Source organism: Eulemur rufifrons, chromosome 12 (genome assembly GCF_041146395.1).
Source record: "Eulemur rufifrons isolate Redbay chromosome 12, OSU_ERuf_1, whole genome shotgun sequence".
In the NCBI taxonomy this organism is placed as follows: domain Eukaryota; kingdom Metazoa; phylum Chordata; class Mammalia; order Primates; family Lemuridae; genus Eulemur; species Eulemur rufifrons.
In genome coordinates this window covers 21,292,508-21,312,440 of record NC_090994.1, presented here as the reverse complement: position 1 = coordinate 21,312,440, position 19,933 = coordinate 21,292,508, and positions in this window count along the sequence as shown.

Here is a 19,933-nt window from a genome sequence, read left to right as displayed (position 1 = left end):
TATTTCCTAATTCACACCATCACATTTTAAATGTGCAACAGCCACATGTGGCCGGTGGCTGCCATATTTATCAGTGCAGATATGGAACATTTCCATGTCACAGAAATTTCTAGAGTATAAACAAAGAGCCTTGGTGAACACCTATGCCTCCAATTTGGAGGATAAAGAGTAAGAGAACTCACATTAAATATTTCATATTTTGAAGAAACTTGAGAACATTTCAGATAAGATTTCAGCAATGCCACCCCTGATCCAGCCACCTGCTACTTGCTGGGTTGCCCTGTTCTCACGTACCTGAGCAGGTCTTCCTTTTGCTGAAGGACGTGTCCTTCACAATTCTAAGTAGCTATAGCTGGATTGGGAAAACAGAAGTCTATTCACGAGGAAGCAAAGGGACATGGCTGATTCCAAATACAGACTTTAGTCCCAGCTGGAGTTGTTGCCTTTCCTCCCTGCCCAGCTGTGCGATAGAACAAGTCCCTTTCTCTGGAGCCAGTGAAAGCCAGATGCTGTGGTGCCTGGGAGTATCTCCTCCACCGGAGTGGAGGTCTGGAGAGAGTCTGCAGGTAAAGTGCTGGTGTCATCCTGGGAGATCCTGGCCCTAAAGGCCCGTTGAACATGTAGCTATAGCTTCCCTGTCCACCACTGTGTGTTGACAGCCCAACTGGATCCGGATTCCTGGTGGAGATGGAGCCTGCCTGCTCAGTCAGAGACCCTCTCTTCTACCACAGAATGGAACAGCCATTCCCTGCCTTCGAGGGGTCAGATTCCACTTTAGCTGTTCACTGGCTAGACTTCACCTTAGGTTGGAAAATTCTCCCTGAACATGTGGTTCTGACAGCTTCCTGACACCGAAACCTACCAAAGCTTAGACGCATCTTCATGACACAATGATCCCACATGAAGAGAGAACCCTGGCATTGAAGAACTTCCAGGGACCAGAAAGGAGTCTGATTTGGGCTTGATATCCTGGCAAGGATGGGATTCACACTGTTTAATATGGGGGAAAGAGCAAGAACTTCATAAACAGGCCTGGGTTCCAAAGTACAGTATTGACTATGAGCTTGAAAGAGTTACGCATTTGCTTCCACTCTGAGGCTCTTCAGTCTGTAAGAAAAGGATCAAAATGTCCATGCATGTTGTTGAGGCTTCGACGAGGTTGTGATTGGACTCATACATCGTTGGTACAATTTTCTTTTTCCCTTTTCCTCCATTTCTTCTCCCAGAGGCTTACCTATCCCGGCCTTGGCTATCGCTGCCCCTGCACCAGCAATCTCCATACACTCTGTGCCTGGGGCCTTGCAGGTTTTGTTCCCCAGTCTCCAACCTTCAGAGAACAAACAGGAATGTGCAGAGGCAGAGTACCACAAGGCCCCATCCAAGTGAGGGCGGGGGTTGCATTCTCCAGCAGAGTGAGGTTGAAGCCTTGACCAGGGCTTAGGCCAGATGGTGGCTGTCCGTCTTTCATGCTAAAGGGTTAAGAGCCTTTCACCTCTGCAGGCAAGTTCACCGGGGTCATGGAGCCTGTGACCTTAGGGAGCTGATTATGGGAAACGAACAGTTACACATTGACACAATTGGTCAGTTTATTTCCAACCCCAGAGAGAACAGATCTTTCCCGTGGGCATGAAGAACATAAATGAACTCCCTCCTGGGAGAAAAATATGAGAGAATTGACAGATGTGTGACTGGGGTCACACTGACCCTTGTCCAGGTCTTCAAATACCTAAGCTCTTTCCAGATGTCCGATCGTTACATATTCTGCTCCAGGAATGCTTTTCTCACTTCCAATCAGTTTCTGGCCAAGCCCTATCCAATATTCATTTCTCAGCTACCAGCGCAGCCATCCTGACCCCCCAGTGTAAACCTCACCCCTGCCCATTCTTCTACCTCATTGCATATGCTTTATTCCTAACACTTCTCCAAATGTGAGGCTACTATACATGTTCATTTGCATGATTTTGTTTGTTTGTTTTTTATTTGCCTCTTGAACTGACTTGAACTGGCTCCAGGAGGGGAGAGACCATGCTTGATTTTTTTCCCTCCTGTGTGGACATTGTCTTGCTGGCAGTGTCATCCCTGGTCTCATGGCAGGCCAGTCCTTGACAGCAAGAAAGCTGTGATCCCAGAGTTCTTTGTCCTTTTTCCTTGTCCGCCCCCATTCTGAACCCTGGGAATAGATACAAAAACTTAAAAGAGGTGAGCTGAGATTGAAGAGTGAATGGATGTAGGTGTTGGCAGACAAATCTGCAAAAGGAGGATTTTAGGGGACATAGAATTAATGTGTTGAATGATGAACTAGGAGGAAACTGATGATCTCAATTAGCAATTAGGAGTAGTATAATCACACAGCAGCGAGACCATGTTCACTGGGGCCAGCTTGGAGTTTGGCTCCAAAGTGAAACTGTCTGACTTCTTTCTCTCCAAAGAGCCATTTATTTGGCATTTGTGTATCTGAAGATGCCTGTAGAAAGAGTGTGATGGGCGCTCTGGTATTTCATCTCCTTGACTGACTACTGCCCCTCAAGGCTCCTTTTGGAACCCAGAGAAGCAAACTTCTCCCTCATCACTTCAAGGTCCAGTTCAACTCTTTGGCCCCTCCTTCCATGACGTCTCATTGGACCACACCCAAACAAGATGTGGTCTCTCTCCTTTGACCTCATATCACTTGGGCCACCTCTTGCTTTCTCACTGGATCTTAATCACACATAACCTTGTGGTAGGTGGCTCTGCCTAGTGGACTTGTCTTGCCAGAGGCTGTGCCCCTGGAGGCAGGTACCATGGGATTCCCATAGAGGGCGCTGTAGTAGACAGAAAGGTGCTCTCTCCAACATGTCCAGATCTGGCCCCCTGTCACCTGGGGATACATCACCTTACACGGCAAAAGGGATATGATTAAGACAAGGATCCGCAGAAGGGAAGATTGCCCTACATTACTCGGATGGGCCCAATATAGTCACAAAGGTCCCCCATGAGGGAGGCAAGGGGACCCCCACCTGTCAGGACAGGTGACCTGACAATGGCAGCAGAGATTGGAACGATGAGTCTTAATCACGGAGGAAGCTGCCTCGAGCCAAGGCACTCAGGTGGCTTCTAGAAGCTGGGAGAAGCAAGACACATATCTATCCTCCTTTAGAACCTCCGAAAGAAATGCAGCTCTGCCAACACCTTAATTTCAGCCCATAAGACCCATTTTGGACTTCTGATCTCCTAAAGTGTAAGACAAAAAATATATGTTGTTTTAAGCCACTAAATTCGTGGTAATTTGCTACAGCTGCGACAGGAAACGAATACAGACGTGCTCAGCAAACACTCGTCTGCCTCGATTAAGGCCGCGTGGGACACTCTGCAGGCTGATCTAATTCTGAACCTATTTGGTAAACAATGAAATGGCCATGAAATTTTTATGTAATCTATGAGAAAAGTGTAGTTGAATACGGAGAGCCCTAGATGCTAACTAGGAACACAGTCCCAGCCTGCTCTAAAGCTAAAGCGGAGGCTTCAGCCCTGCTCCTAGCTCGGGAAGCACTTGCACGGTGGCGGGAGATGTTTACAAAGGCAGCCTAGCTAGCTGTCACCCATCTGGGAAGAAGATACAGTTTATAATTTAGCTTAAAGTGGGCAAAGCCTCTGCCACTGACGTCACGTGGCCTGTCCCAGCCAAAGGTAGCAGCCTCTCCTTTCCTGCTGTACACGCCCCAGGACTTTGGCAGAGACGACACTGTTATTCCCGTGGAAGGCAAAAGCCAAGCTGCCAGTGTGGTGGAGGAATCAGCTCTGTCTGATTCACGGTTGAGGGTTGGGATGGTGGCAGTTAAGCAGATTTCCTCCAAACCAAGGAAGCACAACTGTGCCAGGGAAATCAAATTAAAACAGGAAGGTGGAGAAACGATCTTCATTAAAAGCATACCTGCCACGCTATTTCTTCAAGCCAATTTGGCCCCGAACCTTGCCTCTACTGCTTTTAATAGGTGTGAACTGATGTTTTATTTAACTGTCCACCTTCTCCAGGCTCCTGATTCTGCCTAGAAAAATAAAGATTTTAAAATTTATTTCTGATTTAGCTGGCCGTGAGTCCAGGCTATTCCCAGGGCTACAGCCTCAGGAAGATGTTATGAAGAATGCTCATTTTTTCAGAATTAGGTATTTCATTCAAAAACTCCTGAGCCCCATCTGCGTTCTGTCTTTTTTGGGGGGTTTGGGGTTGGTGGTGGCTTATTTTTGTTTTTGTAGTATTCTTGATTTTTTTTTTTCCTTCAATGGTTATTCATTGATTTAAATGTTCTTACTTTTATTGAGCAGATTTGTATAATTTATATTTTTCTATAAAATATTTGTAGCCATTTTTTAATTATATTAGTACAGTATCAAATAAATTTTTGTTTTTTCAAGTTAGCTAATTTTTTAAAAATTTGTGCATATGCTCCCTTTATTACCTCCATTATTGTATATTTGCATTTTCTTTTTTTATATCTTGATAGCTAGTGGATTTATATGTTTTACTCTTTGGATTTTATGAAACCCTAATTCGTTGAGTTTAGTTTGCATACATGTGAATTTATTTCATTTGTTTTTCTTAGATTTATTTGCTTACCCTTCAAACGTTTGAATTGAATACTAATTATTTATACCAATTTTGGTTTAGTAATGATGTTATTTAAGCTTATGAATCTTCCACTGAGTACAATTCTGTCTGCATTCAGTAGTTTGATTATTAGAGTTCTCTTTATTGTTATTTAATATGTTTTAATTATGATTTTAAAATTCTCTTTAATATGAGATTTTTAGTTAGAGTTTAAAATATTTCAGTTTGTCAATTATTTGTACTTCTGTTGTTTATGTTTCCTTTTGTTGCATTGTGATTAAAAAAACGGTTATTTTGGGGATTTAATTAAATTTTCTTCACATTTTTATATAATCACCTTTTTAAGAAAATGTAGCTTTTGCACATAAAAAATTATATGTTTATTTTTCAGATATGGAAATTTGGTACATAAAGTTTGAAGTGATATACATTATAATTTCATTGATTATATCATTCAGAACATGTATACTCTATTTAAAACATTAAAGGTTTTTTATTTATTCATTTTATTTTTAATTATCATGGGTACATAATAGTTGTATATCTTTATAAGGTACATGTGATGTTTTGATACAGGCATACAATGTGAATTAATCAAAACAGGATAATTGGAGTATCCATCACCTCAGACATTTAAAGTTTCTTTGTGTTAGGAACATTGCAATTCCACTCTTTTAGTTATTTTTAAGTATACCCTAACTTATTGTTGATTATAATCACTTTGTTGTGCTTTCAAATATTGTTCATTCTATCTACCTATGTTTTTGTACCCATTAACCATCCCAACTTATCCCCCCCACTACCCTTCCTATCCTCTGATGACCATCATTCTACTCTCTGTCCCCATGAGATCAATTGTTTTTAATATTTAGCTCCCACATATGGGTGAGAACATTTGAGATTTGTCTTTGGTCCTTGGCTTATTTCACTTAACATAATGTTCTCCAGTTCCATCCATGTTGTTGCAAATGGCAGGATTTCATTCTTTTTGTGGATATATAATATTCCACTGTGTATATGCGCCACAATTTCTTTATTCGTTCGTGCATTGATGGACACTTAAGTTGATTCTGTATCTTGGCTAATGTGAATAGTGCTGCAATAAACATGGGAGTGCAGGTATCTTTTTGACATACTGAATTCCGATCCTTTGGATATATACCCTGCAATGGAATTGCTGGGTCATATGATAGTTCTATCTTCAGTCTTTTGAGGAACCCCCATATTATTTTCCATAGTGGGTGCACTAATTTACATTCCCACCAAGTGTACAAAGGTTCCCCCTTTTCCACATCAGCATCAGCATTTGTTATTACCACCTTTTTGATAAAAGACATTTTAACTGGGGTGAGGTGATACTTCATTGTAGTTTTAATTTGCATTTCTCTGATGACTAATGACATTGAGCAATTTTTCATATACCTGTTGGCCATTTGTGTCTTCTTTTGAGAAATGTCTGTTCAGATCATTTGCCCATTTTTTAATTGAATGACTTGATTTTTTTTCCTATCGAGTAGCTGGAACTCCTTATATATTCTGGTTGTTAATCTCTTGTTGGACAGGTAGTTTGCAAATATTTTCTCCCATTCTGTATGTTGTCTCTTCCCTTTGTTGATTGTATCCTTTGCTGTTCAGAAACTTTTTAGTTTGCTGTGATCTCATTTGTCCAATTTTGCTTGGGTTGCCTGTGCTTTGGGGATATTACTCAAGAAGTCCTTTCCCAGACCAATGTCCTGAAGCATTTTCCCAATATAAAACGTGAAAAGCTTTTTATATTTGTTTTTGAACAGTGTTTAAGTTTCCTATGCCTAGTGTGATTCCGTAAAATTTTGACTTCATTTTAAACAGATTTTTATTTTATATAGTTTAATTTGACTCTAGTGGACACATGCAGTAGAGGAAAATTATATGTTCATTGAGTGTTATGTCTTCATCAATAAAATAGGACTCTATTTGTCTCATTTAAACCTTTAATTTGGAATTCAGCATTGCAAGATGTAGCTATTGAAAATCTGGTTCCTTTTGTTTTAGTTGTACGTAGTTTTATTTTACTCTTTGTTTATCTGTTATCTATTCACTTATCATTCAATTTCAGTTTTAATGAATACCTTCTTTTGGGTATGTTTGTTGTAGGCTGAAATTATGTCTTTTTTTTAACCCCAGTCTGAGAGTTTTTCTTTGAATAGGTAAGTTATCAATTTACATTTATGTTTATAAAATATATATTTGGTATTATATTCTGTTAGCTTATGTTTCTGCTTTTTCTCCCCTTATTTTTCATGGTGTTTTATTTTTTACTAATTTATTTTTATTTTAAAGTATTTTCCCTTGTTGCTATATGATTTGTACATGTTTGTGTATTTTTTGCTATGTTTATATTCCTTATTGGGTCAATTTTTTGAGAATTGTACACTGTTTTCTCAGTTTGTGAATATTTGATGTGTAAACTAATTGCCAAAACTTATAATTATTACTTAATAAAATTGAGAATGTCAGTAATATTAATTCTTTTCTGATCAAAGATGAAGAAATAAGGTGACTTGCTGACTTAGACTTCACTGAGTTTTGTTGTTATATTCTTGCCTGGCTCTCCTAGTGAAATTATTATTACTGTATTAAATTATGTTTGAGTTATTATTTTCTATATTACATACCTTATCTTTGAAGAATTAGATATTTACGATTTTTCCCTTCAATGTAATTAACAAATTACTTGGGTCCAACTCTGTGTTTGTATAGATTAAATGTTCAGCATTGCCTTTTCTCAAATAATCTTTATTCATGACCTCTTTATTTTGACCAATTTCATAGTTGGTTAGATTATCATTAAGTAGGTTTTTCAGGGGATGCTATGTTACAACTTTTGAATTTATCTCTCTATTGTCAATACATAAAACTAAAAATTTGGCCAGATATAAAAATTTTGTTTCATATATCCACACTCCTTCAATACTCTTTCTATATTGTGCCATTTCCTTCTGAAATATTTTGTTTTTGAGGTTTTGATGTCAACCTGGTTGTTTTCCTTTGTAAGCTACTTTTGCCTGGCTGCCTATAGCACTTTTTTTCTTTATTTTTGAAATTCAGAAGATTTATTAGACTATGTCTTGAAGTTTATTGTAATTCTGATGATTATGGTAAATTCTGTCTGTAGATTAAACTTTAGGAATGTTTTCTTCTGTTATGTCTTTGAATACTGTTTCTGTCTCATTTGTTCTGTTTTCTTCTTAAAGTGTGTTTATATCCCATATGCTTGCTTTCTGTCTATTCCCCATACATATTACTGTTTTTAGTGTTTTGCCATTTTTCTTTATAGTCTAGTTGTTTTTTGTTTTGGGGGGGTGTTTGCAAGCCTACTCTCCATGTTTCTGATTCTATTGTTACATTGCTTATTCTAAACTTTGCTGGATTTTATGTCACTTGAATGCAATGACATCATTATGTTAAATTGTTTTATAATTTCTAGCAACTCTCCCTTTAAAAAATCAGTCAACTAATTATCTCCCTCTTTCCATTTGTTTCATAAAGTCTATTTTCTTTAATTTCTTTGGAAGTATGATGTTATATATGTTTAAAAAATATTTTCTTATTAAATATTATTCCAGAGAATGAATTTCATCTAAAATTTATAAATTTATTTTTATTTACATTTTTTGTGTATACATTTATAATTGCAGGATTTCGCATAGTTTCTGGGTTTGCTTGTTTTGTTCTCCTGATTATCACTTTTTTCTGGGCTTGCTATCTTCATGACTGAAATGGGTTCTTCTTTTTCCCATTTTCAATTTACACCTGCACACTATTTTAATCCTCTCTTTACATTTTGTCTGGAGACCTGGATGGTGGACTGCAACAACTAATTAGGTTGTTCTGCAGTTGGTGGGTGAGGAGCTTAATCCATGGGCAGCTAAGGAACTTGGTATTGCATACTCGGTCTTCCTGGAGTAGTGGAAACAACTGTATTGGGTGTGTTTCTACCTCAAACCATGTTTCTCCATATTAGGAAAGGTTTGTCTTTGTGGCAGAGTCAGCCTCTACCACCATTAGAAAGTCACGTTAGACTACGCAATCTTCTGTCCCGACTGTTGGGTTTGCAAGGTACATTTGACCTCAGGGAGAAAAAAAAAAAAATCAGTAAGGTGTTTGCTTTTTTGCCTGTAGCCTGTTCATATACCCAGGCTTCATTTTAATAAATTTAGGATTAGAGTCTTTTAAAAATTATTCTATAGAATTTCTTCATTTTCACATAACACTGCATAGATCTCTTGGAAAATGGCAATGGCTTGCCAGCCTTTGATGACTCACTTTAATTTAGACCGAATTATATCTTATACATATATTTCTTGGAATTTATGATATAAAGTAATGATCATTCCCCAGGATCATGAATGACAATGAGCAGTGAGAAAGTATTTTTCTCTAGTTTGCTTCTTTTTGGTTCTTTTGGTCAGTATATAGGAGGGGGATTTTGTAAATCTTCACTGAACATTACCATCCTACCCAAAAATTCTTCATGGGATTCTGCTCATTACCTTGCTAAACAGCTATTAACACGGTAATCTCTAGTGCCTCCCTCTCCCCTTATCTAATCTCATGCCTTTTCCTTTTTCTAGAATCATAACTACCTCCCCTCTCTTTGAATTTTACGTATTACACAAGACCCTTATAGAGCCTCACAGACCATGTGAAATCTTCCTTAAACATCACACCCCGTGGTCATCTCTCCCTCTCCCACGTACTACATTTTTATTGAGTGTACCATTTGAACATACAAAAATATAACATTTTTTCTGTGTGCTCAATATTCTATCTTCACCCCAGCCATATTTTAATTGCCCAGAATATTATTTTGCACTTTTAATAGGTTGCCATAAATTTTTGATAGTGTATAACAACTGGCTTTTAAACAGAAAAAAGAAAAACTGTCTTTTAAACTCCCTCCCCGATAATGACCCCTGCCCAACCCCTTCCCGGTCTGAACACCTGGATTAGTTTAGAGTCTACAAAATAGTCTTCATTACTCCAAAGTTTATTTGGTTTTAAAAATTTCTCTAAAATCTCAATTTAAAGGGTCATCAGTAGGCCAAGTGTTTAAATATCTCCACCAGCAATGTAAACACTGAGTCGAATTACCTATTCACTCAAGAGCCCTTTAATTCCTTCTATCCCTTCATCACTCCCTCCTCTTTCTATTGTTCTCACTCCATTTTATTCCTGTGGCAAAAAAAGTTAAATGAGACTGAAAAAAAAAAATGCTGCTGATTAGGGCAGATGAATGGAGCTCAGGGAACTATCTTTCTAAGCCCAATCAAGTCTTTAAAACAGATCAATTTCATTTTCCATAGACAGCCTGGCACCTGAGGTATGGGCAACTTTAAAACATCATTTGTTTGTGCTTTCTGGCTGGGCTTTGGGTTTCTCATGCCAAAAAGAATAACACGGAAGAAGAAGGAGGAAGCAAGTGTGTCAGAGCATTCATAGTTTCCTGATTCTTTTTCATCTCCCTCAAAGAGCTCTCAGTCAATCATTTCCATGAGGTCTTTGATGTGGCAGCATTGCTGAGGGAGGTGACAATTCATAGCAAAATTAGAGAGGAAACGAAGCCCGTGAGTCTAATTCTATACTCTTCTCTGCAACACACGCACTCAGAGCAGCACTGTGAGCCAACTTCACACTGAAGGCTCACTGACCTGTTAGATCAGGATCAATCCTTGTGATTGCTGCTGGCTTTTGGGTCCCTTTGGTAGAGTTCAGGCACCTGCTATTCCTTCTGGACAGAAAATCTTTAGGAATTTATATTCTGCCCCTTTTATCTCTGTCTGTTCCTGCCAAAGGCCTGCATTAGGGTCTGGCACTCTTCCAAAAGTAGTATGCCCATTGTTTAGAGCATTATCTTATTTCAGATGAAGGAAGGGGCAAAGAGAATGTGACCACAATCTGTGGCTGGGGGTGCTCGCAGGTGGAGGGAAGGGCAGGAGATTTTGGCAGGGCTGCCAGCAGAGAATGTTAAGACCCTGTTGACAAACTGTGTATGTGGAAAACCCCCAAGCTCAGTGTCAATCATCCAACACTTACGGATTGCCTGGATGTCAGACACTGTGCTGGAGGCTTCAGGTGCTCACATTGGCTGGAGCAGAGAAGATATACACAAACAACTAGAGTGTGCAGACAGCGTGTACTAAGTAAGGTATGATCAAAGTTATGTGTATGCAGCTGTGAGGAACTTTGTGTTCTGGGGAGGACACATGCAAAACAAATAGAAAAACAGAAAAGTAAGATATTCCACCCAACCAGAGATTGCTGTTGTCCTTTCTTGGCCAATGGCTAGAACTTTCTGCCATCACTGGCAGCCCAACAAGCGGAAGATGTCATGATTGTGGGCTCTGGAGAGATGACAAGGAAAGCAGGAGCTCCCAGGTGACTGATTTCATGAGACTGTGGGAGAGGGGATCATGTCCATTTCAGTGTCCGCCTTTTACCCTCCCAGAGGAAACTTGACCCAGATTTCCCAGGCAGGTCATAGGCCAGCAACTCTAGTGGGGCTTCATGATCTCAAAGACATGGAATCAACCTAAGTGCCCATCAATTTATGAGTGGATTAAAAAAATGTGGTATACACACCATGGAGTACTATGCAGTCATAAAAAGGAATGAAATAATGTCTTTTGAATAAACTTGGGTGGAACTGGAGACCATTATCCTAAGTGGAGTATGTCAGGAATGGAAAAACAAACACCACATGTACTCTCTAATAATTGGGAAGTAATGGATGGGCATACACAGGCACAGAGAGATACACAGGTCATAGGAAGTCAAGAAGCGGGAAGGGAAGGAAGGCAGGGTAAAAACCTGACTTAAGCATTATAAAAGGTATCTATGTAACAAAAATATTTGCATCCCCCTAATATTTTGAAGTAAAAAAGGAGAAATGTATCTGGGCTTAAATGCAGGCTTTGTTCCCTACTGGCTGTGTATCTTTGGGCAAGGTATTTAACTTTCCTGGACCTCAATCTCCTAGCATTTAATATACAAATAATACCACATTTACTGTGTAAGTGCTAGTGTAATTATAAAATGAAAGAAAATTTTGAATTACCCGCTGGGGAATTTTCCAACTTCCTCAGTGCCAGTGAACGCAGCACTCCACGTTTAATGATACAGAGAGTACTCTGTGCAGAAAGTCTTGCTGCAAGTTCAAATTCATGATTCTGGAGATTTGCCTCTTCCTTGAGGAATTATCACTAATTTCTACTCTCACCACCATTGCTCATTTTAAATTAATGCTTAAGTCTAAACTCATAGGTTGAAATATTTCAAATAACCCCCTCCCCCAAAACAGAAAAAGGGTCGGGAAAATAAGCATGAATAGAAGCCTGCAATTAGCTCATAATGTCTGGCTCATCCACCTTCATACAAAGGTCCACACTGGCTCTGTGTTCACTGGGTGGCAGGTACTGTGAGCCCTGGGTGTTAAACCACGTGGATGTGCGAATCTCTGATCCCATGAAGCTTACAGTCTGAGTATCTCCTCACCTTGTTTCCAACCTGTCCTTTGTGGCATGTATCATCTTTCTTCTACCTCCCAGAAACACAATAGAAGTCGAGACTTAGGAGAGTGAGGGCCAGGGAAAAGTAGTTTTCTCTCTAGGTAGTTTTAGGCTGGTTCCAGATTCCTTTCCAAAACCCATATCCTCCACAGATACTTGACATTAGGAAAGTCTACTCACTTCAGCTTGAAACCCCAACCTCAATCAAAGGGATATGGGGTACTCCCTGTAGTTTACAGTTGTTGTATCAGAACACAGCCAAAAGTACAACCACAGGTTGTTTCTATTAAATCTTGTGCTGAGCTCTCCAGACACACAACCTGCATATGATGAATCTTAGCTCTATTGCTCATAAGAGAATGGAATCTGAATGACTTTGCTTTGAAGTCCTGGTCTTCTGCCATCTGTTCCAACATTACATCTCATTATTTCTCTACTTGAACTCTCTGTTTTAGCCTAATTGGTCTGCTTGTTGTCCCTAAACCAGATTGTGCTTTTTGTTCATGTTTTTATTCCACCCATAGAAAATTCTTTCCATTTCTTATCCATTTATGTAGGTCTTTCTTCTTCCTTCAAGATCGGACCTCTTCCTGCTCAGTGTGGCATCACTTGGTTGTGTTTGTTTACACTGCTGCATCCTGCTGTTCATCTGCTGTGGCCGGCCTATTTCTCGGATTGGTCTGCGTCCTCCCTGAAGGAAGATGGAGAGCTCCAGGGCCCTAAGTACAATATGTTTCCTGTGAAATTTATGGATGTTGAAAAAAAGTTCTTAGGGAGATTTTGTGTTATATTGAATATATATTGTATGGAATTTTCTCGTTAAAATTTTAAAACTGTTTTCTAGACAACTCAAAGTGTGGTAATAGTAGGGTCAGTGGACATTTTTCTTACTATTAAAAAGCCGTAGCAAGGTTTTGCTTCTAGTAATAGCAGAGTAGCTTCTATTAGACAAGTGTTTCACAGATAACAGCTATCAATTGTGGACAGAATACAAAAAAAAAAAAAACTAGCTAAAGGCACTTAAGAATGATTTCAAACAGATGAAAGCTAGATTGGAGGTCAATATTTGGCAGAAAGGAATGGCATTGGGTGAATTTCCTGTTTTTTAAAGCTATTTGGCTAGGTATAGGCCTTAGTTTGGCCCATGTGGAGTGACTAAAACCCTGATAGAAACCTGCTGTTTTTCTGATTGAAGAACCAGAGGAGTGACCTTAGCAACCAGAAACTAAGGGGGTGGGTGATATTTTAGAAATGGGGTATTCAAATTCTGTGCAAAAATGGCCCAAATGTCTGGTCAATCACTGGCCTACACAAGTGCAGGGCAAACTTCAAATACCTAAGTTTAAAAGAATTGAACAGAGATATCAGCTGCTGTCATTACAGAGAAACAGACTTTGGAGTTGCAGTCCTGCCAAGTTAGCTGCCCACTAGGGCAAAATGAAATAAAATAATATAAAATGATTAAGACTGTTTGGAGGAATATAACATATAAAAGCACCCACAGTCTTTATGACATATCATTCACAAGGTCTGGGATACAATCCAAAAGCACTAAACATGTAAAGATCTGGAAACAGGGCCTGTACTCAAGAGGAAAGAAAAGCAACCAATAGAGACCAACCCTGATATTACCAAAAGTTGGAACTAAGAGAAAAGGATTTTAAAGCGGCTATGCTCAGGGATGTAAGGGAAAATATGCTTGTAATAAATGAACAAATAGGATATCTCAGCAACAAAATAGAAACTGTAAAAAGAAAGAAATGAGATTCTAAAATTTAAAAAGAAATACCTGAAATTAAAAAAAAAAAATTAACTGGATAGCACTAAGTACACATTGCACCTAGACTTTGTTTTCTAAATACCATTCTTCCAAAATAAATAAACAAAAATAAATAAATTCAGAGCTCGTTGGAGAAATGACTGATCCTAGTGCCAAGGAAAGGAAAATACAACATAAGCCTGGAGCATCTTGTAGTACCAGAAAGTAAGGAAGTACACACATGCACACATACATGCACACACACACAAAGGATGAAGATTCTCAAAGGGCCAGTGGCCAAGTGGAAGAGCTTCTAATAGCCAAAACAGTAACAATATAAACAAACAATAATAATAATAAAGTATTATTGAATTATAACCCCAAATCCAAAATAAATATCCATGAGTCCATACTGACATAAATGGATGGTTGAATTAATAAATGCTCAGGGGAGAAGAGGCAGGCCATCCTTGCAGTAGAATTCCAAATAAGATGTGTACATAATCTCTCCTTTCAGAGGTAGAGCTTAATCCTCCTCACATCCCCTAGGATAAGATAGACTTAGTGACTCCCTTTCAAAGAATAGAGTGGGGAAAGAAGAAAATAGTGACTTTCCAGTGAAGAAACCTGGCAAACATGACATTAATAGGGTGATGAAGTTAGTATCATGTGTGATGTTATGTGGGTATCACGGACCCCCAGCACGATGTGATGAGAAGGGCCTTTCATCTCTGCTGTCTTCTTTCCAAACACCCACAGGCTATTCTAAACACGAGAAAAACATCAGAGAAACATCATGGCATTCTATGGACTCTCTGGCCAGTACTCCTCAAGACTGTCAAGGTCATTAAAAACAAAGAACAACTGAGATGCTACCATGGATCAAAAGAGGCTAGAGGACATTGCAACCAAATGTCACACAGTGCCCCAGATTGGACCTGGAATGGAAAGAGGACACCAGCGGAAAGGTTGTTAAAATACAAATGAAGTCTGGAGTTTAGTTAATATCAATGTACCAATGTCAGTTTCTTAGTTTTAGCAAATGTACCACAGTAATGAAAGGTATTAATGCCAGACAGTGGGTGGAGGAACATAGTAGGGAGGGGAAATCTCTATGCTATCTTTGCAACTCTTCTGTAAACCTACAATTATTCCAAAGTAAAAAAAAATTATTAAAAAGTTCACTGGAGAAGCTTAACAACAGATTGGAGATGACAGAAATGTCAGTGAATTTGAAGATTGACCAATGAGAAACATTCAACTTAAAAACTAGAGTGAAAAAAAAAAAAGAACCTTAGTGATGTGTGAACCAATATCAAAGTGTCTAACAAAATTGAGGTGCTGCAAGGAAAAGAGGGCTAGAATGGAGTAGGAAAAAAAAAACACATTAAAGAAATAACAGTAAAAAATTTGCCAACTTTGGGGAAAGGCAAATTTGTAGATCAGGAAGCTCAGTGAACCCCAAGCAGGATAAATATCAAAACAAACAAAAATAATCACACATTATATTCAAACTGCTGAAATAAAAGGAAAACAGAAAATACTGATAAAGGTAGTAATGTTGTTTGGCTCTATATGTTTGTTTTTGGAAAGTCTATTCTGGCACTGGCATCAAGGGGAGGGAAGAGAGAACACGAAGTTACTCAATACATCAACGCAGGCTATGGTCAATATTTGCATATGTGCACTTTGCTACTTCCTGCTCTCTGGTCTAGTCTGACTCTTGGACAAATTTAATTTGCTGCATAGCAGTAGGTGTTCTGTGCTCCCATCTGCTATCATGAGGAAGGGAAGAAAAAAGTCAGAATTCAGAGACTGGTGTCTTCTTCATCCAATCTCTGGGAGGATGAAGTTGATGTCCAGGTGCATCCCAGGAGCCCTGGAAACCCTCAGTATATCATGTGGCTTTCTTTGGAATCCTGAGAATTCAGGGAGTATCTGCCACATTAATCTTTTGTGAGGAAAACCAGGTGGACCTGGGTTCTGGCCATATTCAACCTTGCCCCAAATCTTAAACCCCTACGTATTGACATTAGTCCTTGAGAAATAAATTTTCTTGTTCTACCTTTGCTTGTAGTCCTGATTCATCTGCGCCTTTCCTTCTCCAAACACATTCTTCCAGCAGCCCTTTTCCTTCCCACGTGGCTCTAGGGTACTTAAGAGCTGATGCCAAGTGAGTGGGCCGCCAAGGCTCTACCGGGCAAGACGGGACCGGTGGTTGGGCTGACCTTGGAAGGATGCAGCAGGGCTGGAGGGGCAGGCCCGGGGCCGAGTGGCTCGTGGGAGGAAGGGAGGAGAAGCCAAGCTCCTCACAAGAGGCTGGGCTGTACCACGAGGGAGGGATTCCTGACTTTGCTTAAGCCATGTTATCATCGTTGGGTATTAGGTCCAAAGCTCCACTTCTTTGAATGTGTATATTACGAATTCCATCCCTCACTCCTACAATGACAGATCCATCAGCTTCTGTGGGTGTTGGCAGGCAGGGCATGTGGAGGAGAGGAGGCCTTTCATCGAGCAGGCACGCCCCTGGGAAGCCGGTGCTCACCTCCCCACGCTGAAATGTCTCCCATCAGCGGTACATTTTCTTCTCTTTTCCACCCTGTCTCCCGCTCCCCTCTCCTGCCCAGCAGTCCTCTCCCGCCACCCAGACCTGAATGAATGCTTCTTTCAGCAGAGGGATTTTTCCACCTGGTTGACTTGATGAAAGCTTTATGAGTTGACATTATGTGAAAAATGAACAAAGTGAAATCAGAAAGTGTGTGTGTGAGAGAGAGGGAGAGACAGAGATGGAGAAAGAGAGAGAGAGAGAGAGAGAGGGAGTGTTTGCAGGGGCAGAGGTTGCAGCAGCTAAAAAGAGCCGCTGAAAACTTTATTACAAACTAAGAGACGTGAGGAGCAATAAATCACTCATGTGCCTGTCATGAGGCACAGAAAACGCGGCTGGTTTTCAGAATTGGACGCATGCTCACCTTTTCTGCTAACAGCCAGGGTCCAGTTCTCTCTTGGAGCGGTCCTGAGCATTGCTGTAGACTCTTCTTTCTCCTTGTCTCTCTTTTCTTAGCCTACAGAATAAATAATATCACTAGAAAAGTGTGGAATAAAAGAAAAAGCCATTAGCTGCCTGGGAGGAGAACTCGTAGTTTTCTTCTGATTACGGAGAGAAGGTTAAGAAATCAGGCATAGAAATAAACTTCCTCATTCAAATGTATGTTTTCCAATTTGTGTGCATGCGTGTAAGTGAGCATGCTGCTTCTTCTTGGGCCTTCTTAATTTTTCTTTTTTTTAAAAAGATAAAAATGCTTTGTCATTACATCACTTCAGGTCCCTTCTAAAAAAAATTTTTTTTTTTGCTCATTGAAGAAAGCAAAGAAAATAAAGAAAAATATAGAAAGGATGCCCCAAATCATCCACCAATCCATTACCCAGAGATACCCACTGTGTCTCTATAACAGGGATGTACAAATGTCCATAATAGCTACAAACCTAACATTTATACCTCTGCTATAATTGGAATTATTGTTTGTGGCCTCACAGAATTCTGTCCAGTTTGTTTTACCACCTTTTTGATGCCCTCTGGAGACACGAGAAAAGGTAAAATGGCTCCTTGGTGGCTCAGGGTGAGTGATTTCTCACGTGGATGATTTTAAAGGTGGCAACAGGGTTTGGCATTGGAAATTTGAAAATGTCATTTGCAGCTATTGTGACCAAGACACTCTTGACCCAGCCGACTCCATGGAGAGAGGCCTTCAAGGAGAAACTCCATCAGCGCCAAGGATAAAGCTGAAGCTTCTGGAGAGCGTGGTTCATTTTCCTTCTGAAGGAAACTAGTATCGCTATTGCTACAGCAGTTACTACCACCACCCTGACTCACTCTGCAATTGTTATAGCGACGTCTACACTGCTCTCAAATTGGAGAAAGTTTGACATAAAGAGAGTTGATTACTAAGCAGCAAGTGCTAAGTCAAGGGCAGACCTTAACCAGTTCTGTCTACAGGGACGGTGCTTCCGCTCTTACCCTGCCTCACTGGATTAACACACCACAACTTTTCAATGGCCCCTGCCCATGTGATCTCATTTAGTTCTTATGAAGTTCTTTAAATTGTGCAATACTTACCTTGGGTCCCATCTGGCAGGAGTGTCCTAGAAGACATGTGATGGGACGTGGAAGGGGGGGTCAGTGGCCTTCCATTTCATGTCAAGGAAAGTTCTCGTCCAGGAGTGTCAAAAAAAAAAAAAAAAAAAAAAAAAAAAGCAACTCGCTCAGGACAGTGTGGGTTATGTCGTATAATTAGGTAGGTAAGGGAGCTGACTTGCTTTCGTCAAGGTGTGTCCTCGGCTGTCTCTCTCCAAGCCCTCCCAACACTCCGACAGAGCTCAGCTGGGGAGAAACCCCCGGGAGAGTTCTCCTGACCCAAATCTCCACTGTCACTTCCCTCCCATGACTACCAGCATGGCCAGATTGCCAAGCAAAGCTTTTTACAGCCAGCAAACAAGACCCTCCCCGCCCCCACCTCTGTCACCGCTCTGTCAGGCTGCTGGGCCGCATGTGCCCTGTCCCTGGTCTCTGGGGCACTGCTCTTTGGGATGCATTTTGCAACATAAGCTGTTCTCCTGCTCTGTGAAGCAAAGCAAAGAAGTAAAGACAAGCTTGAAATTAGAGCTACTGCAGCCCTGGGATTCAGAGAATCATAAAATCACACGATTTCTTTTTTTCAGTCGGAAGGGACCATAGAGACCTTTTCAACCTGCTGATTTTACATAATGGGAAACGGGGTTGGGGGTTGTGGGGGAGATGGAAGAAGGAGGGCAGGGAGGGGAGCTTAGAACCAGAAATGTTGCGTACAGGTTTATGCTCAGGTTTGGATCATTGGTGGGTGACCAGGGTGGGGAGAATAAGAATGAACATGTGAAGTTTTTCTTAGAGTTTTCAAGCTAAAGTCAGAGTCTTTAGTTATCCGTGCCAACGCAGTGGCTTTGACAGGGCTACACATTTCTAGAACTGGAACCCAAGTCACGCCATTTCCTGCCCATCACATACCGTTTTCCCCTAAATAAAGTGAGATGGCCAAATGCTCTCATTCTTTAGTTTTGGACAGAAAAGGAACATGTCCCCAAATATCAAAGTTCAGCTCATGTATTTGTGTTTTTAAGCAGAGCCGAGGGGCTTCTCTTTCTGATGTCTGCCAAGATAGTGAAAACAAAATTGATCCTCAGATCAATTTTTTTCCCCTAAAACAAAGGACTGAAGTCACTTTCAGGGAATGTGAGTTGAAGGTAGAGCAGCAACCCTCCTCCCGCTCCACACCTGCCACTCCCAATTTTAACTTTCTCCTGGCCCGGCTGTGAAGCCCTAGCTCCTCAGAATGTCTTATTATCACATGAGGATTTCACTCCTTTTCTCTTCCTACGTCATCAGCCAAGTTTCGGAGGCCTTAGGGTATTAAGAGTCGTAGTTGGGTGGCTGGGGCCCTGAGTGGTTTGCAAAGCTCAGTGTGTGTGTGTGCACTGCCCCAGAGGGTCCCCCTGTTCCCACGCCTTCTCCTCGAGGTGTGTGATCCTCAGAGTTAGGGCTGAAAGGGTCCAGCCCAGCCTCCCTGCATGAGTTGGCCATGGCTGCCGTAACAGAGCACCACAGTCTGGGTGGGTTAAACAACAGAAATTTACTTTCTCGCAATTCTGGAGGATGGAAGTCCAAGAGCAACATCTCAGCAGGGGTGGCTTTGTCTGAGGCCCGCTCTTTGACTGGCAGATGGCGACTTCCTCCTCCCTGTATCCTCATTCGGTCACCCCTCTGTGCTTGCCTGGCTCCTGATCGCCCCTTCTCATTAGGACACCAGTTATAGCAGATTAAGTTTCACCCTAATGACTTCATGTAACCCAATGACCTCTTTAAAGACCCTGTCTCCAAATACAGTCGCATTCTGAGGTGTCGGGAGTTGGGGTTCCAACACAATGAACTGTAGGTGAGGACACAATTCCACCCTCTGCTTCTTTCCTTCCTTATAGAGGTGGGGAAACTGAGTCTTGGAAAGATTCCAGAGT